The sequence below is a fragment of the Lycium barbarum genome, chromosome 2 (genome assembly GCF_019175385.1).
Source record: "Lycium barbarum isolate Lr01 chromosome 2, ASM1917538v2, whole genome shotgun sequence".
NCBI lineage: Eukaryota > Viridiplantae > Streptophyta > Magnoliopsida > Solanales > Solanaceae > Lycium > Lycium barbarum.
Window position 1 is genome coordinate 145869502 of NC_083338.1, and position 13526 is coordinate 145883027.

The 13526-nt window shown below is 29.2% G+C and overlaps 1 pseudogene; it reads right to left on the bottom strand.

Moving 5' to 3' along the window:
- Window positions 1-2267: 2267 nt before the first annotated feature.
- Window positions 2268-13526, bottom strand: part of LOC132629105 (serine carboxypeptidase-like 12) — a 56607-nt pseudogene continuing 45348 nt past the window's right edge.

Sequence of the window (13526 nt, forward strand, 5' to 3'; positions counted from 1 at the left end):
GTAGCAAAAAGAATATGACGTTCTTATGTGGCACCTGCTTGTCTTTTGCTTACAAAATGAACCCATAAAGGTACCACGAAGTGGAAAAAATTAAAAATTTCAGGTCACAAGACACTGGCGAAACGTTTAGCAGAATGGAACGGTTGCGCTCTACTAGAAGTATCAACGTGGTAACTCCTTTTGTTTTTACAAGCTTTTTTCTATCAAAGTTATACATATTGTATTTCATTTATGAGTGAACAAAAGACACCATTAGTATCAAGTCAAACCAAATCATCGTGAAAGTTGTTACAAGTAACTTTTAGTTCTTTAACTTTATGTACTCCTCCTTCATCACTTCTCACTCCTCATTCCTTTATTCCCTCTTAATCCCCAAATTCTCACTTTTTGCACTTAGGGTTTTTCCATCCAATCGATAAATAAACTTTACAGCTTATAGTTTTCAAATTCATGAATTTTCTCTCGAATTCTCCTTTTTAGCCGTTAGTATTGGATTTCAGCCTATAAACCCCACTCTTTTTAAATTCTTCTTAATTCTTGATCATCCCTCTCAACACTAATGATCAAACACTCTCTCCCTCTCAACATTAACGATCAAACACACTTACTCTCTCTCTCAATTCAAGAAAGAAAATTCAATTCAAGAAAATTATCACTCAAGAATTATGGAGGAGGCAACCTTGATTGTCAAAGATTGTAATGGGATCAAAATGATTGAGGCTGAGCGTCTTCCTGATGGATTGTTACTATTTGATGAGGGGGGTGACCTTCTAATGGCCTGCTGTGGGTTCTGATGGTTCTTTATTGTTTGATGGAAAGGGCGATCTCGTTATGCCCGATGTTGAATCTGATGAGGGTCATCTAATCCTGGTAGAATAATCAGCTGAGGTCTTGTTTGATGAAGATAGCGACGTCATCATGGCGGATTATAAAAGTGTTGCTGCATTTGATGAGGGTCATCTCATCAAGTTCAAGAAAGGCTTTTTCCTTTTAATGAACTTTCTCCCGAGTTTTCTCCCTTTTTATCAAAATGTTAAGAATTTTGATTGGCCAAAATACTTCCTTCTCATTTTCAGCTCTCAGTTGAATATGAACATTTGTAGAGTTTTTTTTGTTAATTTTGTTAGAAGGAAGATGTAACATATTGAATTAGAAGGGAAGTGTGTTCTATCTTAAAAAAAAGTTCTATAACTTTTTCAATTTAATATATTTCCTTTTAACCATCAATTAAAATCTCCGTCTCTTTAAATTTAGTTTAACAGGCGGAAACAGACCCTCTAAAATATGTGTTCTTATTAAATCTAATGTTTCAATTCCTTGCAGATGGATGACGGATAAAAAATCATTACAGTATTTCATGTTCGTTGAAAAAATGTTATGAAGAACTTGACTAGTATAATATGTTAGATAATGTGTTAAATAATTAAAAATAGTAAATTTTATTAAATATATTAATGTTATTTTTTGAAACTTCAAAGTTCTTTGTGAACATATATAGAAAATGAATTTGACAGTAGATTCATTCTTGATTTTGACAAATGGATTTACTCATCTAGGACATATGTGTTATGTTTTAATAGATGTGCCATCGCAGTCAAACTCCGCACCCGACAATTTCTTTTGCCGATCAATGTTTATAAAGCATGGAGTGATATATCAACTTCACTCCATACACATGCCAAACTGTTGGATGTTAGTTCAAATAAAATGATCAAAACATGTTAATAGCAATTGATTGAAACCATACTATGCAATCAACATACTAGCTAAGACTCTAAGACGAATTTAAGTTTTTTAGAATATGGGTGCACTACTAAAAAAAAAAAAAAAGAAGGAAGGAAAAAATGCAATAAGTGGGAATTGGTCCCTAGTCTTCTAGGTAAATAACTCAATATTCAACTAAGTGCGCCATTTTGTAGCATGGGTGCCACCAGGTAATATTAGAATGGCCCTACGAGGCACATTGGACCCAAACCATTCTAGATTTGCGTCTCGTAGAGCCCATTCGGAATAAGCACTCCCTACTAAGAATTTTTCCCAACCCAAGAAATATCCAGAATATCGCGAGAAATATCTAGAATATCGTGAGATATAGCAATATATCCTGAGAAATAGCTAGAATAACGTGATAAGTATATATCGAGAGAAATAACAGAACAAAATTACTTCATAACTAATGCAAACATTATTAATACTAACTCAAAAATGATAACATAATATTTAATTTATTAAAACTTAATTGTTGAATTAATATTTTCAATACTATTGTGGGTAATAAATTCACCTCGCAGAGTTAAGAAGAGATTATTTTAGTCAAACTTCAAAAAGAAATAGTAGAAAGATATATAGAGAAAATCGAGGGACAATTTATAGAGGATCATGATTTATCCATCTTTTGAACATAGCAAAACATTCTTCAGGTTTGTCGGAACAAGCTGTGTGTCCTGATCCCTATTAAAGAAAAATAAATGCGGAGTTAAAAACAAAAAAAAATCCAAAACAAAGCTCTTTAAATATAACTCAATCTGGCTAAATTGAGATAAGTTAAGGGTTAAAGGGAAAAAACACACCACTAGTACTATCAGGGTTTTTTTTGAGTTTTCTACATAATATTATAAAGTATTATGTGTGAGCGTTTCCTACCTAAGCAATCACCAACTACTCAACTAATTTGAGAAACACACCTCAACTATCAATTGTTCACTTTTCCTACCTAACTATCACCAACTAGTTCAGGTAGTTTAGATAGGAAACTAGTTGGTGATAGTTCAGGTAGGAAAAGTGAACAACTAATAGTTGAGGTGTGTTTCGCAATTCAGATAGGAAACTCTCACACCTGATAATTCAGGTAGGAAACTCAAAGAGTAGTGATACTTGAGGTGTGTTTTTGACCATTGTCTCGTAAATTAATTACTTCTCAATTTTCATGTAAATTATTTCTACAATTATTTCCATACCTTCACTGTTGCATAAGTCATTTTGTTGGAGTAAGACCTCATATAACTACAAAGATATGACAGAAAAATAATCAAGCATTATTAGCTCACATAATTAGTTTTAAAAATTCATAATTATAATTTAAGCTGTTAAATTTAGAGATTGCTATACCCGGCAACTTGATCATTTACGTTCCATGGACACCAATCTTCAATAATAGAGTAGTTCAGAGACTTTATCCATACTTCTGTGGATTGAAAAGGAACCATATAATCATGGTCGCCACTGTTTAAACATAAAAAACCTCCATTTTTATTCATCAAATTTTTATAAATACATCAAAAACTAAAATTCTAATGACATGAAAAAAGTACTTCGATATATCTTTGTAGGAGACACAAATTTTTTTTTAGTGATCTTTTCTTCTGTAGCCCTTGGTGAGATTTAAACTTCGCATTATTCAGATGTATATCATGCAAGTTAAAATTGTAATCATTAGACAATGACTTTAATCTCATGCCAAATATATAAAATTTACATAGACACAAACGTAACAATGAATATTACCTCTATATAAGTGATCGATAACCTTTAGTGCTTAGGTTTGCATTAAGGGTGTCAACCGGTTAAACTGTAACCGGTTTAACCGGTAACCGGAACCGGTTAAACCGGAACCGGAACCGGAACCGGTTATACCGGTTAACCGGTTCCGGTTAACCGGATATTAATTTACCGGTCCGGTTCCAAATTTTTTTTAACCGGAACCGGACCGGTTAAACCGGTTAAAATTAAAAAAAAAAATAGTATATATATTAAGTATATATTGTATATATAGTAGATATGTATACATAGTGTATATATTAAGTTATACTTATATATATATATATATATATATATATATATATTAAGTTATGCATATATTTAGTATATATATTAAGTTATACATATATATAGTATATATATTAAGTATATATTGTATATATAGTATATATATTAAGTATATATTGTATATATAGTAGATATGTATATATAGTATATATATTAAGTTATACATATATATAGTATATATATTAAGTTATATATATATATATAGTATATATATTAAGTATATATTGTATATATAGTAGATATGTATATATAGTAGATATATTAAGTTATACCTATATATATATATATATTAAGCTATACCTATATATAGTATATAGTACATATATATACATATATATAGTATATATATTAAGTTATGCATATATTTAGTATATATATTAAGTATATATTGTATATATAGTAGATATGTATATATAGTATATATATTAAGTTATATCTATATATATATATATATATATATATATATATATATATATATATATATATATATATATTAAGCTATACCTATATATAGTATATAGTACATATATATAGTATATATATTAAGTTATACATATATATAAGTATATAGAGTATATAGTACATATATATTAAGTATATATAGTATATATATTAAGTTATACATATATATAAGTATATATACTATATTAAGTTATACATATATATAGTATATATATTAAGTTATACATATATATACATATATAATAAGTTATACATATATTTAGTATATATACATATATATAGTATATATAATAAGTTATACATATATATATAAGTATATATAGTATATAGTACATATATATAAGTATGTATAGTATATATATTAAGTTATACATATATATAAGTATATATAGTATATAGTACATATTTATATATAAGTATATGTAAGTTATACATATATATGTATACGAAAAGCATTATTCTGTATTGCTGATTTACTGTTAGGCTGTTAGTCAGTAAATATTTAAACTTTAATTATAAAGTTGTATAACATATGAAAATATAGCTACAATATACAAATAAATACTATAATATATATATATAATACAAAAAACAAAAAAAAAAAAGATTTTAATCACTCCAAACCGGACCGGTTCCGGTTTGAGGTTTAAAACCGGTAAACCGGAACCGGTTAAACCGGAACCGGTTAGGCGGTTCCGGTTTTGGAACCGGAACCGGCCGGTTTTCTAACCGGTTCCATAACCGGTTCCGGTTCCAACCGGTTGCCACCACTAGTTTGCATGATATGCTACAGCGTTATTTACAGTCATTGTGTAGTTTTGAGAGCTTCTATATATACTTTTCCTACATTTTATCCAGCTTCCTATGATTCCCTACGAAGAGTAAAATCATGAGTTTAGTTAATGTCTGTATGCCGAATATTGTAGTTAATTATGTAATATATATATATTACTAGATATAATAAGGGAGAATCAAATGGGTTTTGTCGTCCCTCATTACATCTCAACTATTTGATTGGGTTATTTGCTAACTACAAGGATTTGTATTTGGCTAGATTTGCTAACTAAACACGTGGCTGCTGTAATTTAAGTTCCTTGCATTTGCTAATCTCTTATTTGCAGTGGGCCCACGTCCAAGTCCACTTGCTATTTATACCCTTTGCTTTCCATTTTATTACTTCAGTGCTTTGACTCTTTGCTTTCCATTTTATTACTTCAGTGCTTTATATTATTTATATACTAATAATAAAGGGGAATTTAAGGATTTTGTAGTCATTTAGTTAGATTCAAACTAATGGTTAGGCTTTCCTTTTGACTTTCTTAGCCTATTATCATTTTCTACTCTATTTTCTTGTCCATTTCTATGTGAGTTCCTAAAATTGGTGTATATTAATAGTTATAATACTTTTGTGAATATTTTTTATATGGTACTTTTAGCTTTTATATTTAGTCCAAATAAATATTTTTTATATATAATTAAGAAGATATTAATAGTTTTATATATCAAATTTATCATTATTTATATAAGTGAATTTTTACACAACTAAAAAATCATATTAAATGGGCACTCTTTAATTAAGGTGATTTAGTAAAAATGTTTTTTACTTTCTAAGGATAAGTGATTTCTCAAGGGGTGTGCCCAAGTTAATATAGACCGAGTCGACTATTAGATTACCTTTCATATTATTTGTCATTGTACATTTTGGCAAATTTTAAGAAACTTTGGAAAGTGCATGCATTTGTTTGAAAATAAAAAGGAAGTCTAGATATACTCTAAGAAAAATATTATTTTCTAACTTACAAAAACTTCTATATGATTCAATATATTAGAAACATAAAGAAAGTGTCGAACTATTTTTACAACTAATATAATGTTACAAAAGCAAAATAAAAAGCAAGAGTAGCAAAAAAAAAACACAAAAAAGGTTGTAAATATAAATTTTAATGTAGTTTGGGCCCGGACTCAGCACGGGCCAAACGACACTAGTTTATATATATATATATATATATATATACACACGCACACTCATATTGTAATTCACGTACCTTCCGAACATGAAGAGCTTCTTGGACTTCAGGGTCATTAGCCCAATACCTCATATGCTTGCGCCAATCGGACTGAAGTAATTGGAAATACGTTTCCGCAATTAGTAGTATTTTGTTTATTCATTTAAGTTTTCTATATAGGATATTAGTGTAACAATTTGTTTTTAATTTACGTTTATATACTCTTGATAATGTTAAGCCCGTCAAAATGACAATTTGTTTTTTAAGTCATATTTTTTCTTTTTCTCTTTCTTTTGTTTTAGTAGTATGTTTTTTTATATTTTACTACTATATAGAAACGTCAGTAGATAGATAGAAATATTTTATTATATTTCTATTTTTCTACTATATAGAAGCATCGGTTTACCCATGTTTCGTCGTCAATCACTCTTAAAAAAAAAGGTGGACCCCATACTTAAAACGCCAAGCAATATTTTTTAAAAAAAAAAGCGGATCCCACTCTCTCCAAACTCATGAAAACAAAAGTGAAACCCATATTAAAAAAAAAAAAAGCAATTTCAAAAAAAAAAAAACGTGCACCCCATATATTAAAAAATCAAACAATATTCATGTAATTCCCAAAGTATCCCCATCAAGTCAATAATAGTGGATTCATTGGCACATGCGTATTAACCCATTAGTGGGAGCAAATGAAATTATTGCACAGCAAAAAACATGGACCCCATATTATTGCTTTTCTTCAAAATATTTAATTGTTGTATTTGTTATTCCGCCATGTCATTTATTTATTATGTTTACTCAAATAAATATATTTATTATGTTTACTCAAATACATATACTTAAAATATTTATATTTTAAAATAAGATAGAATTTAATTACTTTTTTTATTTTTATTCTTACTCTAATAAATGTGAAAAGAGATTAATATCAAATGAAGATCAAATAATGAATAAGGTAAATTAGTCAAATTATAATTCTAATTCATGTTTCCTTAAAAAACCATGCAAAAGACAACATGACAAGTAAAATGAGCTAACCGAGAATATTTAACAAAAATTAAAAAATAGCATTTCTTCGTTTAAATAGAAAATCAATTTCTACTTTATTTCGTTTTAAACATGTAAAATTAATTTAATAATTTGAATTAGACTTATCCAAATCAAAATTTGATAAAAAATAATAAGTATTTTACACATTTCAATTAATCGAATTAAAATTGAAAATATCAACTGATGCTTAAATATTTCTATTATTTTATCTCAAAGAGAGGAAAATAGTTTTCTTTTAAACAAGTCTTCTCTTTTAAAAAGTATTAATAAATTTTCATTGCAAACACGAATATAATAAAATTTTAAATACGAAGCACAAATTACAATGTTATATTAATCGTATTTTGAACATAGTATATATATATATATATATATATATATATATATATATATATATATATATATATTATTACTATCTAAACACAATTACATATATATATATATACACTGTAATCCCACGGGCATACGCCATCTAGTATAAATATAGAAAGAACTTACAGCACACTTGTCTCCACGTTGCAAGGAGATGAGTTTATCATCAAGTAATCTTCTTTCACCAGACAGTTGGTGTGGGCCTTGTAGGTCATCATCACTTACGCAAAAGGGCTCTAAATACATGTTCCACATTAATGTTGCTTACGATCTGCATAATTATTTTAATTTATCGCAAATTTTCATAAAAATAATAAATAACCTACTATCACATGTTAAACTAGATCGATAGTACTGAAAAAATCTTTACTGTTTAATATATAAATTAATACATATTTAGAAGCAATACTTATAACCTGCTTGAAAGTTCGAACGTCATTTGCACATTCCGTATTGTTGGGATCTATGTCTGTATATTCTCCTCTACAATTCTTCTCCAATGACTGTTAAGACAAATATTCAAGTTTGACATGTCAAATTCAAAAAAACCTTATATTTTGGAATAATATAGAAATTAAGTAACAGGAAAACAAATTAATTCTGACTTAACCTTATAAAGTTCATCAGGTATAAGTCCCATCCCACGGCTAAAAGGTATACGATAATTGGATTCTTGAGGACGAAATGTTACAGGATTGCCAATTAAGTATCCCTGAAATTAAACATGCAACTTTTAGAAAAAGGATTACTTCATGATGGTAATTAGTATGGTTAGATACCAAATTAGAGAAACGAAGATATATTGACCTGAAGATTAACCAATGGCTTTTTGCCTGCTGCATTTCCTGTATAATGTGTAGTACTTAATCGGATCAGGATTCAGTGGGAATATCCACTGAACATTTTTCAGTGGAAAATTTCAGTGGTAAATAGTACTCCCTCCGTCCCAAAAAGATTGTTCTTTTTTTCTTTTTAGTCTGTCCCAAAAAGATTGTCTCATTTTTATATTTAGAAACAATTTAACTTTATGAGATGATTTACAGTCACACAAATATCTAAGGCTTGTTTTGGACCATCCATTTCAAAAGTCTTCTTTTATTTCTTAAACTTTATGTCAAGTCAAAAGAGGACAATCTTTTTGGGACGGATGGAGTATTATTTTGGTAGTGCGCTTTACTAAAAATGTACATAAGCCAATATGTATCGAGTACGTGTATACTCTTAAATGTGTCCATGTAACATGTACATCATATTACTTTGGGATACTCAGTATTTTTGTCGTATACATGAATCATAACATTGATATCAGCTGGGTTATAATTGGAATAGTAGTGCCAGAATATGAATTTCCAGAAACGTAAAATGGATTTGAGATGAATTGGGGATGATCACTGAGCCACTGAAATAATTAATGAATTCATCGTCAAGTGTTCATATTAGAACATTTCAATTTTCTTTATAATAGCAAATTCGGAATGCAAATTTAATTTCAGAATCGAAAATTACCTTTCTTAGGAATTCATAGACATATTCACATGCTTGTACATCAGTGTACTTGTATGCGGCGTCATTTGTTGCATATGAGAATCCAGTATTTACGGGTTGATCCAAGAAAATTACACTTGCAATCTGAAAATTGATGCACGCTAATTATTATTCATTTTTTTTATTAAAACAATAATGGAATATTGATCATGTGAATTATCTTGGTCCATGCGTGTGGGTTTAGTACGAACGTGGGCAAACTCCCATTGTAGACTTGTTCAACAAAACGGAATGGCCCTCGTGAACAAGAAAAAATCTTAGCTTGGACTTGTGTTTTCTATGGAAACTCAAAAAATTATTTAACCTTTGGAAAACATTTGTGAAACACAACAAAACAACAACATACCCAGTGTAATACCACAAGTATGGTCTGAGAAGGGTAGGATACCTTACCTTTACCTTTGTGGGGTAAAGAGGCTTGGACTTGTGTTTTCTATGGAAACTCAAAAAATTATTTAGCGTTTGGAAAACATTTGTGAAACACAACAAAACAACAGCAGCATACCCAGTATAATACCACAAGAAAGGTATGAGAAGGATAGAATGTACGCAGACCCTACCTCTATCTTTATGGGGTAGAGAGGCTGTTTCCGATAGACCCTTGGCTCAAAAGAAACATAGTCGATGCAGGATTACAAGGAAAATAATTAAAACAATCAAATAGCAAGATAGAAAACAAATGAAGCAATACATAGTATGATATACACATAGGAAGAATAAGGATCTATGTGATACCTAAATAATTCTATTAAGAAAAGGTGAAGAGGAGATGAGGAGGATAGCCTACCTCTCCCACAGGCGGTGAAATACAGGGACGGATATTTCTAGAACAAAATTTTCTTTGATAATTCAAACACAATTATATTCTCCCTCTAAGTTGAATAATTTATACAAAAATCAAATTTTTGCAAAGATAATCCAAAAATACCAATAATTTAATTCCCAGAATTTACAATAAATAATTATATGAATATCACTCTTAAGTAATCAATATGAATATTGTACTTTAAAAAAAAAAAAACCTTTAAGAAGCTACACAACATGCATTAGGATTAGGATTAGGATTAATGTGAGTACCTATTTCATGCACCATCGCAATAACAGAGGAGCAACCGGGCCCACCAGATAGCCAAATCAAAAGAGGATCAGCAGTAGGGTCAGATTCAGATGGCAAAAAGTAGTAGAAAAGTTGCACCTCCTCATCTTTACCAACTCCAACATACCTATTTAATTAATTGGAGTGTCATATAATAACATGAAATAAAGAGTGTCTTTTCTAAAAGAGGAGTAGTTTATAAAAGTAATGCTTTGACAAATATGAAATACATTCAAATATTTTGCATTATCATGATTGAGAGGACGTAAATTGTCTCAATTTTCTTATTAGTTTGTCCCAAAATGATTGACACATTTTTATATTTCAAACAATTTAATTTTATGAGATGATTTATATCCACATAAATATCTAAGACTTGTTTTGGACCACACATTTCAAAAGTCTTCCCTTTATTTCTTTAACTTCATGTCAAGTCAAACTAAGACAGACTGTTTGGGACGAATGGAGTATTAATTATGACATTGTTACCATGAAATTCTTGAGTTATACACTATATATATATATATAGTTCTAAGATCAAGATCCTCGTTCTTAACAGTTATCGATGATCTTGCTAACTTACTATATGAGTAAAATAAGTTAGCACTATACTCATTGTAATCCTCGATAATTTTCAGTTTAAGCTTCAAATAACAATAACTGTATGAAGTCTAAAAAACACAATGACACGGAGTGAGCAGTGAGTGTTTAAAAAACAAAGAAGTAAAGAAACAGAAGAAATCAAGAGGTTCAACATCTATTAAACACATAAAAAATAATTTTAATTTTATATATACAGTGTAATATTTCGTCGAAGAGATTCGGATGAGCCCCCCTTGCCCCTTACTAGCTTCGCCCGTGGGAGTAAGAAGCAAGGAATTTGAGGTGTGGAATATTATTATTCTAACAACGACCAAAAAAAAAAAAAAACTCCTATTGACAAAAAGCCAAACAATTTTTTCTAGGATACAAATTCAGAAGAGAATCTAGGATTCGTAGAATATGGATATACCACTAAAAAAGAAGGAAAAATGTATTAAGTGGGAAATTGATCCCTAATTCTCTAGGTAAATAACTCAACCTTCAATCAAGTGCACTATTTAGCCTTTTTGTAGTACAAGTGCCAACATATATTATTATACCAATTTTCAAAAATATGTATATAAAATATCTAATTTTACGGAGAGATCATGAATTTAAGTGCCCTAAATTTAATGTGTAAATTCGCCCTTGGATACAATAATCTTGTAAATTCATGGGAGCAAACAGAGCTTCACTCCCAAATTATAATAAAAAGGAAAAAATCAAACCAGCTAGCTCACAGTATAGTCTACCAACATGATTGTGGTGGGATGAACAGATTCCCTCCACCCTTAACCCTGTTTGGATGGTGGTTTCCCGTGATTCATTAATGTATGATTTTCTAAGAAATCATGTTTGTTTCCATTGTTCTTAAAATTATGTGGTATGGTGTTGTAAACCCATGGTTCATCCCATGATTATATAACCATGAAAAGTCTCAAATTTTGTAACCACGGATTTGGTGATTTTTTCGTGGTTACGTATTTTATTTCTCCATTATACCCCTACTTATATTTTAAAATTCCTATTTTATCCTTTACCCTAGTTTTATTAATATATATAAACTAGATGTTTAATTTTGCCTCCAACTCTCTATTTTGCCTCCAAATCCTTCAAACGTCTGAAGCCAATTCCTCTATGAACTCCATCGGCAGTGAAATTCAGTTGTAACCGTAGGTTATGGATTAAAATTGCTGAATTGGTGTTATGGATTAAAATTGTTGAATTGGTGTTTTCAACTATTATATAGTCACCAGCGTAACAAGTATCTCTTGTGGTTGCTTTCAGTTGATTGAGGCTTATGGTTTGCTAGTGGATTCAAACCAATTGTCTAAGCTGTCGTGTATCTTTGTCCAACTTATCTCTTTTGGACATTTTTGATATCTTTAGCAATTTATTGATACCTTCCATCTGTACAGTGCTTTTAACTTCTTACTATACTGTGCAAATGTATCGAGATTGAGGACTTATCTCCTCTATACGTGGAATATATAAACTTTTTTTAATAGAAAGAGATATATATTCAAGAATATTTTGTTCGAACTCTTCAAAAATATCGACGGTGTGTGTCGTATCCTCTAAAAGTAGTGCATTTTTGGAGGATCCGACGTGGAATCTCTATACATAATAGGGAAATATAGATCCTATTTTCAAAGCCATATATATGTGTGGTCCAAATACGACTTGTGCACAATTTTTGGATTGTTTCATATTATTGGAGAAGTTTTTTGCTGATAATTGTTCATATGTTTCTGGAAGAATTAAAGGTTATAGAGTCAAAGAAAAAGAAGAAGAGAAGAAAACAATTATTTATTGTTTTTTAATTGGGATTATCCTAGTAATTGTTGATATTTTTAATAGTTATATTAATTAAGGATATTTTAGTAAACTTATATGTTATTATACAACACCATACAGTCAAACCAAACAATAAGATGGTTATTAAACCACAAGAAACGATACAGTGTATTCAAATATTATGTTCATTAATACAGTACAGTACAATACCATACCATACTGCACAATATCATACTGTACATAGAGTCTTTGATGAGCCGCACCAAATTATACATAGGGAAGTTACATAAATACAAGTAAATAAGTAAAATATTTCATAATCTACAACTATTAACTATTACATAATCTACAGTATATACTCTATATTTAGGGTATATGCATAATTTTATACCATAAATAAAAAAAATGGGAAAGTTACATAAATACAAGTAAATAAGTAAAATATTTCGTAATCTGCAACTATTAACTAAATTACATAATCTACAATATATATTCTATATTTAGGGTATATGTATGATTTTATACCATAAATAAAAAAATGTTGCTATGAATAAAAGACCAATAATAAGGAGTTTCCTATATTAGTGATAACCAAATTAAATAAATATCAGAACACATTAATTACTTTTCTAAACATCCCAAATACTCAACTAGCATTTTAATCCATAAAATAGTATACTACTGTTTATATGATATATATTATACAATTCCTTGAACAAGTATATATATTCTTGTACTTATATATTACGTATATTTCACCGTTAGGGAGTATATAATATTATTTTTTATGT